Below are 13,884 nucleotides of genomic sequence, written 5' to 3'. Positions count from 1 at the left end.
GGTCATATATATATGTGTGTGTGTGTGCATGTGTGTGTGTGTTCAAAAACAAAGAAAAAACCCGGAATGAAAACAGCACTTAGCAAATAATACTGGGAACTTAAAGAATGAAAAATAGTATAGGGACCTAGACGAACCATGTAGATTATGTCTGAATGAAACATTCGCTATCCTATTCTTTAAAGGACCCCAGTATCTATTAAACTGTAGGATAAACCTTACTCTGAGATAGCGATACAAAATAATTTTAAAACTGATAATAACAATAGAAAGTAAATGAATAAATAAATAAATAAAATAAAATAAACATACATATTCATAAATAAGTAAATATATATAACATAATATCCGAAAGTTAGACTAAAACATAAAAATAACATAACTAACTATATATATATGTGTGTGTGTGTGTGTGTGTTCAAAAACAATATATATATATATATATATATATATATGACTCGTAAGAAACCAGTTCAAATAACAAGATCTGCCGCTATCAATAACAATAAACCAGTTTACATTTATAATCCAAACCAAAATACTAATCGCAGTGCCTCTAACCCACCTAGTCGCATCAGGAGAAAGAAAAATATTTGGTTTAATCCTCCATTTAGCCTAAATGTCAAAACTAATATACCTAAGGAATTCTTCAACATTGTACAAAACTCTATTAAATACCGACACAGATATAGTTCTATTTTCAATAAAAATTTAATCCGGCTTTCTTATTCAACAATGCCTTATTTAGCACAAAGAATCTTAACATCTAATAACAAAAAAAAATAAATCAGCCCAAAAAATCCCTTTCCCAATTAAACCCAAAACTAACTGTAATTGTAATAACAAACATCTTTGCCCGCTCAATAATGATTGTATCAATAAAGATGTTATATATTCTTGCACTATTACTGAGCTCCCACGCAATCCTCCCATAACAGACACTAATATTTCGTCTTCAAGTTATTCTTCTTCCCATCCTCCATCTGATATAGTTACTAATCCAATACACCATTCGAGCAGCCCTTCCATCTACAATCATACAACTAGTAATAATGATGATGATAATAATAATAATAATAATAATAATAATAATAATAATAATAATAATAACCATAATATTAATGAGAATAATAATATTTCTCCTAACAGCCATCCTAACACTAACAACACTCATTATTCCCTCCAAAATAGCCCTCATACAGACATTGTCCCACCATTTGTTAAACACTGTGAGCAAAATTCAAACTATTTAACTAATACAAATCATCAAATTAATATTAATACCAGACCTCGAGCTTTTAATAAAGTACATACATATATCGGCGCTACTTCAACATTCATTAAGAAAGGATTTCAAACCACATTTCTTCTTTTAACAACCATAATTCTAATAACAACCAAGGAACTTCTCTAACCACTTTAATTAAAAAACTTAACTCTAACAATACTCCCTTCTCAATCAAATGGACTATTATAAAAAAAAGTTGTCTTATACTCCAGGCTCTAAGTCATGTCGCCTCTGCACAACCGAAGCTATAACTATAATTACTTCCCCTCAAAGTAACAATATAATAAATTCTAAGAATGAAGTGATCTCTTTCTGTAAACATAAGTCCAAATTTAATTATGGCAATTTTGAAATTACATAGTTAGTATTTTTACCCTTTATATAGATATAAAATATTTTTTCTTTAACTTTATCGTTTTTCGACATACTTTTTAATACTTTATAATTTAATAATCCTTTATTTTAATTCTTTATCTCTTCTTTGCATGGCCGGTTTTTTATCTGCATTTTCTGTTTTATTCTTTAAACTTTCCTATCTATCTAATATATCAATCTACCCACACTTTCATATCTTGTATGTATATTTACTTTAATTTTACTATATGAATTTACTTACTTTTTTCCTGAAATTGCAGATACTGGCCATCTTCTCCCCTTAAATAATTTTTATTTTTTATTTTTATTCTTATTTTATTTTATTTTATATTATATATTATATTTTACATTTTATTTTTTATTATATTTTATTTCTTATTTATTTATTTATTTATTTATTCTTTATTTTCTATTTATTTATTATATATTTATTTATTTATTTTTATTTTCCTTTTAGTATCGTTTAACAACTCTTGCTGACATTTTTAAGTGATGACCTGTACATTTTAGTTGACCTATATTATTTTGCCCTATATATATTTTCGCGCCTTTAACATTTCCTGTCTGGGTCATTTTCACTTTTGTTTCCCTTTATTTTATATTTTATATTTAACTTTATCTTTTTTCTCTCTCTTTTTTATTTATAGTTATGTCTCGGAAGTAGAGTGAAAAGCAAATCTTATTTTTCTTTTATATTATTTTTTTCCTTGTACACATTTTTGTGAATTATTCCATGGATTTCTGCCTTTGGATTATTATGGACCATCTCCTTCCAATTACGGGATTTCCTCGGATTTTACTTGTACAAATGGAAATTCTTTTAACTTTCTTGAAGTTTTACATTTGGATTTTACCGTCACTGGATTTTTTATCTTCCACCAGACTATCCATTCATGTGTAATCACCTTTTTCTTTACCATATTCCCTCTGCTTAACTTATTTTGTTTTCAAGTAAGATCTTTGACTTACTTGTTGTTTCATCAAATACTTCTGCATGCAAAATCCGATCCCGCATTTTGCTAATTCCTACCCTCTGATGAGAAGGAGAGTATTTCTTCGAAACTCCGCGGATTAAGGACTATCCATTTATCTAGTGTTTCCTTTGATGATCCCTTAAAAAATATAAAAATTGGTATTATAGTAAATTTGAGAGTTGATGCAGTGATTGCAGGTGATTAAATGACTTACTGACTAGATGTTTTTTTTTGATGAATGATAAAAAATAATTTTTTGTGTGGTTTCAAATGTTAAAAACTTCAAAGACTATATATATATATATATATATAATGATCGTTCATTATTTTAGGAGATTGTTATGTAGATAGAAATATATGTACATATATGCTCATACCTAACTTTACATACAGAGAGATATACATATGCATAATTTATATAAATACAGACGAGACACACACCTTAAGTTAAACACCGTCCCTTTGTTAGTATTACATGATGATGATGATGATGATGATGATGATGATGATGATGATGATGATGATGATGATGATCTTGTCCCTTGTACTTATTATCATTTACCTTAGCATGTGCCCCTACTGCCACTACCACTCATTGATCCAGTTGTCTCCCTCCAATTAATTGCTATAAAAGCCAAAACAAACAAACATAATTAATTTTATCGATCGGATGTAGAGCTTGTCACATGAATCGCGACGCTGTGAAATAAACATCAAATAATCGATATTTTTAATAAGGATTATTGAAAAATAAGTACAAAACGATTACTGGTCAACAAGGAAAAATTTGATCACAATTCGATTTGCTTTTCTTTCTTATCATTTTTGTTTTGCTTTTGTTTATTACGGGTAATCGTCGATAACAAAATCAAATTAATATGTACATTTAATCGATACCGGAGTTTGGAACCATCTAATGATAAGTTCGAATTACATCGGATCTATAATGACAATTATACTGATGAGAAAAAAATAAATTCACAATCGGTTAAATATCAACTTGCATTCAGTTAATAACATCGTTAAATATTGAACAGGAACAGGGAGACTTGATTTGTGTCGCATTCATCCAGATTTAGTTGAGACGGTCCCTCTCATAGAATATACATTATTCTAGGTTAACCCAGACGACGCACGACAGTCCGCAGCAGTCAAAATAGAACACTACAGACCTGTGGACCGGAAGTATGTTCGACGTCGGTTTTGGTGATGTGTAACCATGTATTCAGTTAGGCACCTGGGCATCTTTGCCAATCTTGGAGTTGTTCTGGGGCCATTGCTTCGTGTATTTACTCTCCTGTGTTGCGATGTGCAGCAGCGTGATCGAACCAATGAAGTTTCTTCTTAAAAGAGCTTAGTTAAAGGGGATGATCCTGCATCGCGTCTAAATTTGTGTATTGGAAACAGAATGGTGTCAACGGACCTGCAAATTTTGGCGCAGGCAATATAGGTGAAATATTATTAACTTTTTTTAGATCTGCAGCTTTAATTGGCCAGGCTTTGCCGCCGTAGAGAAGGATCGTCTAAACAAGTGCCTGATAAATCTGAACTTTCGTGACGAGACCACAGACGGGGTTGTGAGCGACTAACATGATTTATTTAATTGAGAATATCAAGAAATCGAAAACCGCTGAAAGGCTAGCCAAGGTCAACTTGATGCTACTTTATTGAAAATTGCTAGGTTTGTAATAAATAATGTGCTAAAAACGGATATGACGTCACATTACACAGAGATGGGATTATAGAAAGGGGACTTTGTTTGGAAGGAAGCACATGTTGCTGTCGGACATGAAATGCCATGGGTTGACAAGAGATAAGAATTTATGATTTCTCACTCTTTCTTTCTCTCTTTCTTTCTCTCCCACATGCACAATAACGAGTAATTTGGAACGAAGATCAGGTTGATTAAATATGTGGTCCTATCGTTGGTCAGAGTAGTGTAATTTAGTGCGTTTGTGCCGTGGGGACGTTTGTGGGAAGGAAGTTACATTATGACACGAGACGATTAGTTATATTATTTTCAATAAAACGGCTGATACGTCGGTTGCTTGATGAGCCTTTTCGATTTTGAATGTTGTTTTTTTTTTTTTACGTCATCGGTTCTCTTCAAAGAATTTATTATCTGAGCTGGGAAAACTATCGTGCAAATATTCAAGGCTTATATAAAAGGAGCGCCCAGCCATAATGTTATCAATAAAAATATATAATTTATTTATTTTATTTTATTTGTATTTACACTTTCGAATATACATTCTTACTCACTCAAATGTTGACTCGCCGCGAATAAAATCGAATTTCCAACCATAAATATTTTCCCTCGTAATGGCAAAAATGAGGAAGCAAAGAAAAAAAAGAGAAACAGACAGACAGACAGACACAGGGAGAAAAACACAAATACGCATTAAAAAGAGTAAAAAGAGAAATATTGTTATTAGATCAACCGCTCTTGGTAACAGCGAAGTTGATTTGACCTTTGCCTCATCCGATGCAATGCACCTGTCAGCCTCCATTGCTTTGACACCGCCGATAATTTTATAAACAATTTAGCTCTCTGACATGGCGCTGACATTTTAAAGTTGTAATGTAATAATACTTCGATTTTACTTGTCTCCCTGCGAATACGCTGAAAGTCAGGCATAAGGCTTGTAAATGTGGAGAGTTCCAACATCCTCAACCCAGGCGCAAATCATTGTGCCACAAATGTATCACTGGCTTCCATCAGTTTTGTTTCCGGATTTTTTTTTTTTTTTTTTTTTTTTTTGAAGGGACGAAAAACGCTTTGTTTACAGGACGGTGTTTATTCTCTCCGTTTGGGGGAAATCACAGTCGAGACATGTACAGCTTATCTGTTTATCGCTCACGTATATATAATTATGTTTGTTTCGCTTCTACGAAGATACGTGCTGCTAAATAAATATATACACTCTATCTTGTCCCAGCCGTTTGACAATCAAAAACAGAGACGGTTTCATAACAAAACTGTTTTTTTTTAATTTAATTATTATTATTTTGCCTGCAGTCGTCGTCGGACATATCGAGCAAGGGTGAAAGATGCGGTTGGGGGTTGCCGAGCTAATGATGTAACGATCGTATCTCTCTCTCTCTCTCTCTCTCTCTCTCTCTCTCTCTCTCTCTCTCTCTCTCTCTCTCTCTCTCTCTCTCTCTCTCTCTGTCCGTCTCTCGCCGTCTGTCTCTTTATTCATCGAACCTCTTGCTTTTATTAACAAATTCTCTCTTTGTTTCATCAGAGGTCAATATATGTGTCAAAATCCGACATGGTATTTTCTTTATTCTCTGCTAACCTGGAATTTGTGTGTGTGTACGGTCTCCAAGTCCCTTTATCCAACACAACCAATATATGAATAATAATCTGTTAACTTCAATATTTCCAATTTAAAAACTTAGAAAACTGAATTATATTATATAAATTTTATTAAATAATTAAAATAAGTTTTTCTCAGACTTTTATTGAAAAAAGAAACAACTTATTTCAAGAAGACTTGGTGTCTTTTTCTTCATTTTGTCGATTATATTAACTTGAGGAATTGGTGGAGAGAGAAAAATGTATGCGTGTGTGGTTGTTGACGGTTGTTATGAAATCTAAATCGATGTGTATTTGCATGGTAGGCACGAATTTTGAACAAAGAAACTTGGTTACGTCTTTGAAAACATCGGCCTATACGTTTTCTCTCTCCACGAGACCTTGCGACCGAAAAATACAATTGCAAATTATTTAGGTCCTCTCGCGGAGCATTCCAAAATTCGACAAGATGCACGTTAAGTAGGTCGGAAATTACATCGATTGAGTCGTTGTGAAAATGACACTCAAGATGAGAACAGTAGTCCAATGTATACAAATAATGCGAAAATGATTTTAATTTTTAATTTAAAATATTATATAACACTAGCTGTATATACTCGGCGATGCCAGATTGAAACATATTGGCGCGCGAAATGTTTAGTCATATACTATTTAAAATATACGTACAATTTCCCTGAAAGTTGGCCACATTTTGGATTTATGGAAGCATAAAAGACATCTATTTTCGTCTATGAAAATTAAACGGGAAATATCTCTCATAGCTGAAAGGGAAATAACTATCACAGATTAAATGAATAAACTTACTTCCGTTTTTAAAGACAACCGGTATCGGTAATAATAATAATTGAAAATAAAATAAATTAAATACCAATTAAATTAGTAATAAATTATATAAATCAACTTTAAATAAGATTTTTAAGCAGAACAATTTTATTACAAAAACAATGATTAATATAGAGCTAATTATTGAAATAGATTTTCTTTAATGTAATATGCAAATTAGGCTACTTCTTGAATGTAGATTTTTTAAAATAAATAGTATATATAGAAACCATGCTGGAATGAAAATGTGTACACGCCTGTTTTCAGTATGAAAATTAATTTGTGAAACAGTGTATATTTTGTACATATTAATCAAATTGTGAATAAACAAACAAACAGACAAACAAACAGACATGAATACGACTTTATTATAATATATTATTCGACATTTTAAATCTCCAAATTAAATGTACGTAATACAGTTTTCAAAGTTTTTCAAATAAGTGACCAAATTTCTCTAACCTAATGTTTCTGTAATGATTTCAGCAACTGCATATGTGACACAAGGCTAAAAACGCAACAAAAGCCAATGAATCGTTTTCAGTAGTTATTGTGTTTCAGTGTCCAATAAATGCTACATAGTCAGGTTCTCGGTAAGAAAGGATATATTTAACACAACTTTGTATATACTATGCGATGCCTCAGACCCATATTGGAACGCGCTTCTACGTATCCCGCACTTCACGGACTTACGCTTAACTCGATGTAGTTTTAAGTAGATATGGAAAACGCAGTTAGTTTTGAAGCCGACAGACAATCTGTAATATATTACCCTCCTTCGAGGGTTGTCTAATGTCTTGGAAGTCACAGCTAAATAAAATGCATGGGTCGTTATCAATTACAAATTATAACAACACAATTAAATGCTATCTTGTATAACCGCTCCTTCCATGACTGGGGCACCTGAAATTAATGTTTTAAAACAGCATGAACAAACGGAAAGATCATCGAATTTTGAAAAAAGGATGTTGGTTTTTCTTGTTGACTGGAGCTATTTCCATTGTAAAAAAAAGTTAAGATTTCTCCTCTCGATATACTCAAAAAAAAAAAAAAAAGAAAACTGTAAAAGGCCGTTATCTAAAGTTTTAGACACTCATCAATTTTTGCGGGTCCTGTTTTGCAGTCTCGTAGAGGCCAGAGTTTTTATGGCATTTACCTTTATGAACTATATGAACTCTTCTTCTTCAATATAAACACCTTTCGGCGTTAGTCCAACTTCAGTCAGCACAGCTACGTTTTTATTTCATGATCAAAGGCAACAGAATCTGGGCCATTATTGAAATGGCTTTCCCTTTCTAAGTTATGTATTCTCTCTCTCTCTCTCTCTCTCTCTCTCTCTCTCTCTCTCTCTCTCTCTCTCTCTCTCTCTCTCTCTCTCTCCATAAGTCTATTCTCTCCAATAAAACCTTGAAGAAACCAGCAAAGTCCACTTATATTTTTCTGTGGGGAAGTTTTTATTGGTTAAAGTTAAATGGCGACGTGGAACAATGACAATAAATAAAAGACCATCGTGTATGTATGTATAGAAACTCTGCTTTCTTGATTGCTCATGAGGGGAACCATAACATTGTATCATCGTGGTGAGGACTGTGTGGATTAGCAATCGTCGAGTTAGTTACATCTATTATAATGAAGTCGTATTCCTGTTTGTGTAATTAATATATACGAAATAGTACATTGCTACTCAAATTAATTTTCATACTGAAAACGGACTTTGTACATTTTTATTCTAGCATGATATATATATATATATATATATATATATATATATATATATATATATATATATGTATATATATACTATTTATTCAAAGGAAATCAATCACCAATAAGCACCCTCATTTACATATTATATTACAAAAACTATATTGTATCAATTGTTTGTTGTAATAGAATTGTTTGAATTGTTCTATTTAGAAATATTATTTAAAGTTTATTTAATTTATTTTTTAATTTAGCTTATATTAATTTAATTTATTGTCAATTATTAATAGTTGACAAAAATGGCGTTTAAAACCGGAAATATTATTTATTTTAGTTATGAGAGTTATGTTCCCTTTAGGGCATGAGAGTTACTTCGTGTTTGATTTTTATAGACCAAGATGGGTATATTTAATGCTTCCTTGAATCCAATATGTTGTCATTTTTCGTAACAAGTTAGGATATTCAGTGTACCTTAAATAATATGTGACTAAACTCTCTGCCTGGCAATATGTTTCGACCGGGAAACGCTGGGTATATACAGTTAGTGAATCAATAAATACAATGAAAATATTTGACTTCCGACGCAATTCTCTATCTGTATAAGATTTGAATACACCCTAAGATAGAATACTGTTGCCACATCTGGTGAGGTGCCACTCAGAACACCCGTTTCTGTCTTGACAAAATACAAAACCGGTTTCGAAATCTAGTGGGGAGTGATCTCTTCTCTTCTGTTCAGTCTATTTAACACAGAAGAGAAGTTGCTAGCTTTTCTCTTCTCTATCGTGATTTTCATGAAAATTGCTCGGCTGATCTCCAATCTATGGTCTTCTTTTCACAACGAAAACCACTGTAAATGATTTTCCTTTCTTCTTCTGTGTGCCTAAAACTAAACCGAACTTCCATGAGCAAAGTTTCTATCCAAGAGCTATTTGTTTATGGAACACAATACTACGAGTCTGCTTTCCAACTTTCTACATCATGGATGTTTTCAAGTACAATGTTTACAAATTGAAACGTCCCCTTAAATAATCAAATTCTGTCCAGTCTCAACCATCGTTGCCAAACTTTACGCTGTTGTCTATCCGTTAACCTAACAGGCTCATAAACCTCGAGTGGCTTCTGAACTTTGATAAACACTGACTTGTTAGTACACAAAAACCAATACACGCATTATTTGAAGCAATATATTAACATAAATATTGATCATTTATATTGATCGTTCAGACATTAGTATATGCACTTTATAACAGCACTTCGAAGAGCATTAATGCTCAAGATCTTTCTGATTCTCTCTCTTCCGACCTGCAGCACGTTATGCAGTGAGGAAACGGCGATTTATCACTAGCACGAAAATCATCGATGCTTCAATCATTGCTTTTCCTCTGTTGACATGAACGTCTTTCTCTTTGAAGAAGGCCCTTCCTTTGATCAAAGCCAATATTCTCCCATGCATAGAGTATTGTTGCCACATCTAGGCTGGTGCACCCAATACTACTGTCTCCCTCTTAGACTGGCTCAAAAAAAAAGAGTCTCAAATCTAATGTCCTCAACTATCAACCAAACTCCAACCCCTGTCCCATCGCCGCAATGTTGCACTCCTGTGCCTGTTTTCCAAGTACTTTAATGAAATGTGTTCTGATGAACTCATTGCACTTGTGCCTCTTCAATGTACATACCTCCGACAAACCTGTCTAGCAGCAAAACCCCACCTCTTCGCTGTTAAGGTCTCTTTATGATTGAAAGCTTTCCATTCTTATAGCTTCTTCCTCTGTCTGCCAGACTTTGGAATTCCCTCCGGCTTCCTGCTTCTCATGCTATAATAACATGCAAAAATTTACATAGTCCACTGTAAACATGGTCCCAAATAGCAGCCCCTTACACTCAAGTGGCAATGTGCCTTGCTTAGGATGAAGATGAGTAAAAGATCTGAAATAGAAAATTTAAATCAAACCTGTTTATAAGATCGTTTGGAAAATGGAAAGTAATTGATTTCCGATGCAATTCTTTGATTAAGATCTTTCTGATTCTTTTAACTTGAAGCAATGTGAAACAAGTAATTGGTTGGTTTTAATACATCTGTTGGGGACAGGACGGTCTGCCGTGTTTTAGACGATCCCGTCCCCATGTATATAATGGTGAAATGGGTGTATTTAATGGTAGAGAAATTGAAAAGGCGAAAGGTCGCATAATGAAGACGAAAATACACCGTTATATATCAACGAAACAAATGCAATTTATTTGCATAAATATACAGGAAAGAGGATAGAAAGAATGAGAGTTCATTGAGAGATAAGTAACGTTACTTGCGGTGACTGTCTAGTCAGGACACGGTGGTGGCTCATGGCTCCCACCGGAGCGGTGGTTGTCACATCTTGACTGGTCGAGCGTTCAGCGGAAAAGAGGGTGAATTAAGAGAAACAGGAAGTGACGTAGCTAGGTCGCTCTTCTGAGTTAAAGGGCGACAATCGAGTTAGGCTGAGAGTGTTCAACTCCCACACATCTAAAACCAAGCTACTCCCATTTTACCACCAACGCTCGGATCCTCACTTTGCCCAATTGAAATGGATGGCACTCTCCTTGAGAAAGATTTCTACTTTTATAAGATTCTGCGACTGAACTTCTAGTTCAGACTTGATAAGGAAGAATTACGTCAAATCCGTTGCTCAAGTCGTTGGAAAAAATGGTTAGATCATTCTAGCGTACTAAACCATATCTCACACCTGGCACAACCCTTTATCTTTAGTAATATACGTCCAAAGATGTAGTATTGCTGTCAAATCTAGGGAGATGCTGCTTAGACCAGTCTTTCTGTTTTTGTAAGATTACAAAATCAACTTCGCAGAAAAGACGTTGTTCGGTTTTATATCGTTGTTTCCATGGAAACTGCTCGATTGAACTTCAATCTTTGGTTCCTCCTTTTAAAACATTTACGGGAAGAAATCCTCTTTCTATTGTCATTGCAAAGTATTTTCCTTTCTTCTCCTGGGTTCCTAAAACCAAACGGAACTTCCATGAACAGAGTTTCTTTCCAAGAATTCCCAATCCGGGAAACACATTACAACGGTACTGCTTTCATAAAGACTACGCCATGTTCGTATTTAAGTATAGTGCTTGTCGAGCCGTGCTCTAAATTAATCGAATTTTCTTCATTCCATTCATCATTTTCAATCATCTCATAGTATCATATGGCACAGTCACGTTGACACACCGGTTCTCGCCAGATCACCAGTTAAGCGACGTTGAGCCTGGCCAGTACCAGATAGGTGACCATTTGGGAAGGCGAGACGCTGTATGTACCGCGAGGTCAAATACCAGGTTGGGAAACTGGCGCGGTCTATCCTTCTTTCGAGGGTAGATGGGTCTCTCTTAAGCCGTGGTAGGCACCCCATCGAGTGATGGCGTCACGATAAAATAAATACTCTTGATATCCCTAGCGAGCATCAAGTATTCAGCTACTGACAAGATTTGAATTACACTACAATCATGTGCTGTGAGTGTAATCTACGGCCGCGCTGGATGGATGGATAGTATTGTTCATAATTCAACTGAAAACCACATTAACCTTCATCCTCAAGTGGCTTTTGGCAAATTGTGACTCATTAATATAATAAAAAAATAAATAAATGCAGCTACCAGTTTCCAAGGTTCTTTGAACTGAATAAAGAGAGCATATCAGATGATGACATAAAGTGTATTGTGCGCTATTGTAAGAGTTGCAAAGAGACATGTCTGAAAGATTTCAAGATCTTTAACTGGTTAAAATGTCAGAGTGGGTCATCAACCGATAGTTGTTTTGCTCTACAACATCATCATGCGTCGCATCTTCCGCTTGGTGCGGATTGCCAACGCAGGTGACTTATTTTTCACCATTCATTCCGATCCAGCGCAAGTTGGTTGATAGACGCCACACTACCGAGATGTTCAATAAAGAACATTTTCTCTCCACCTTCTCCTTGGCTTTCCTCTGCTTCTTTTTCCTTCTAACATACCTTCAAAGCATAACTTTGACAGACCAGGGGTTGAGCGGTTAACATGGTCAAAAAGTTAAAGGTTTTACTTTTGATTTTATTAAATAGAATGGGTAAGGAAGTAAGTAGTTTGACGGAGAATGGATATTTTGTTGGGTTTTTTTCGATCAGGCGATGTCCTGTAATGAAACGCATTGTGATTTTGAAACACCTCAATGCGATTGGCTAGTTGTTTACATATTGCATACCAATCCTTTACTTAATGCCGAATCCAGTAATGTTGAAGTTTTTATGCTTCAAGTTCTTTATATCTCCAAATATTTATTCATGGTTTTCGTTTGGTTGTTTCGTTTAAGGTGCATCAACCCTTTTTTAAGTTCACTCATTTTGGTAAAAGTTTTGTATGTTTCAAATTGTTTATATCTTCAAATATTTATTTATTGTGTTTGGTTTGGTTTGGTTATTTTGTAGAAGAAAAGTATTGTTTTTATAGAAAGGGCTTTGCAGAACACGATAGAGTTTTGCAAAGGGAAAGAAAAAAACAATTTTTGGTGCATTTTAGCCTGATCTGGTAGCACCACTAATCAATCTATCCTTAGATGTTAGCTTAAGAAAATGAGAGAGGCAGGGGAAGAATCGGTTCTAATTCAAAACGGCATTGAGCTATGGCCAAAGTATTCCATAGTAGGGACCCTACGACAGCGATTAACTTAGTGTGAATTTTGATAAGAATCAACCTTAGTGCATGTTCTCCATAACCTATCTGCAGACAGAATTGTACCCAGATATGAGTGATTTCAGTTAAAGCAGGGAGGCAGAGAACATAAGAAAACATAGTCGAACGATATTAGGATATGACAGATGGGTTACGCTTTTGAGCGAGATAAAATTAAGGGTTTCAGATCAGTTCTCTCCGGGAAGCCGTGCGAACGAGACACGGTCAATATGTAGAATAATTGAAACTGAATGTTACCACTTCAATTACTTTGCTTCTTTCCAAGAAAATGAACAAACTTAAAATTACCAGACATGGAGATCAATGGCTTCGTCTTTGTGAGTTCTAATCTGACGTGAACAAATTATCCCTACATCAAGTACACCAATCCCATTAGAAATAATTTGGAAAACTAAATAACATCGTCTGCTAAAGCAATTCGTATATTTTATATATTTTATTTAATTGTGATATTTTTTATTAAAGTTGTTTATTGGATTAATTATTATTTTTAAAATACTTTTTTCGTGTTTAATTTTGTTGTTTTCGATTTGGAACAAACCAAAACGTATTCTCGTGTGTACATTGTGAAAAACATTTAGAATTGCTTATTTGGTTAGTTATTAATTTTAAAAATACAATATTTTTATGTTTAATGCCGTTGTTTACAAATCCTATTATTTAAAGTTGTCAAGATATTGAAGAAGGTGTGT

The sequence above is a fragment of the Euprymna scolopes genome, chromosome 17 (genome assembly GCF_053919585.1).
Source record: "Euprymna scolopes isolate OS-2025 chromosome 17, ASM5391958v1, whole genome shotgun sequence".
Taxonomy (NCBI): Eukaryota; Metazoa; Mollusca; class Cephalopoda; order Sepiida; family Sepiolidae; genus Euprymna; species Euprymna scolopes.
This window is presented reverse-complemented; position numbering follows the sequence as displayed.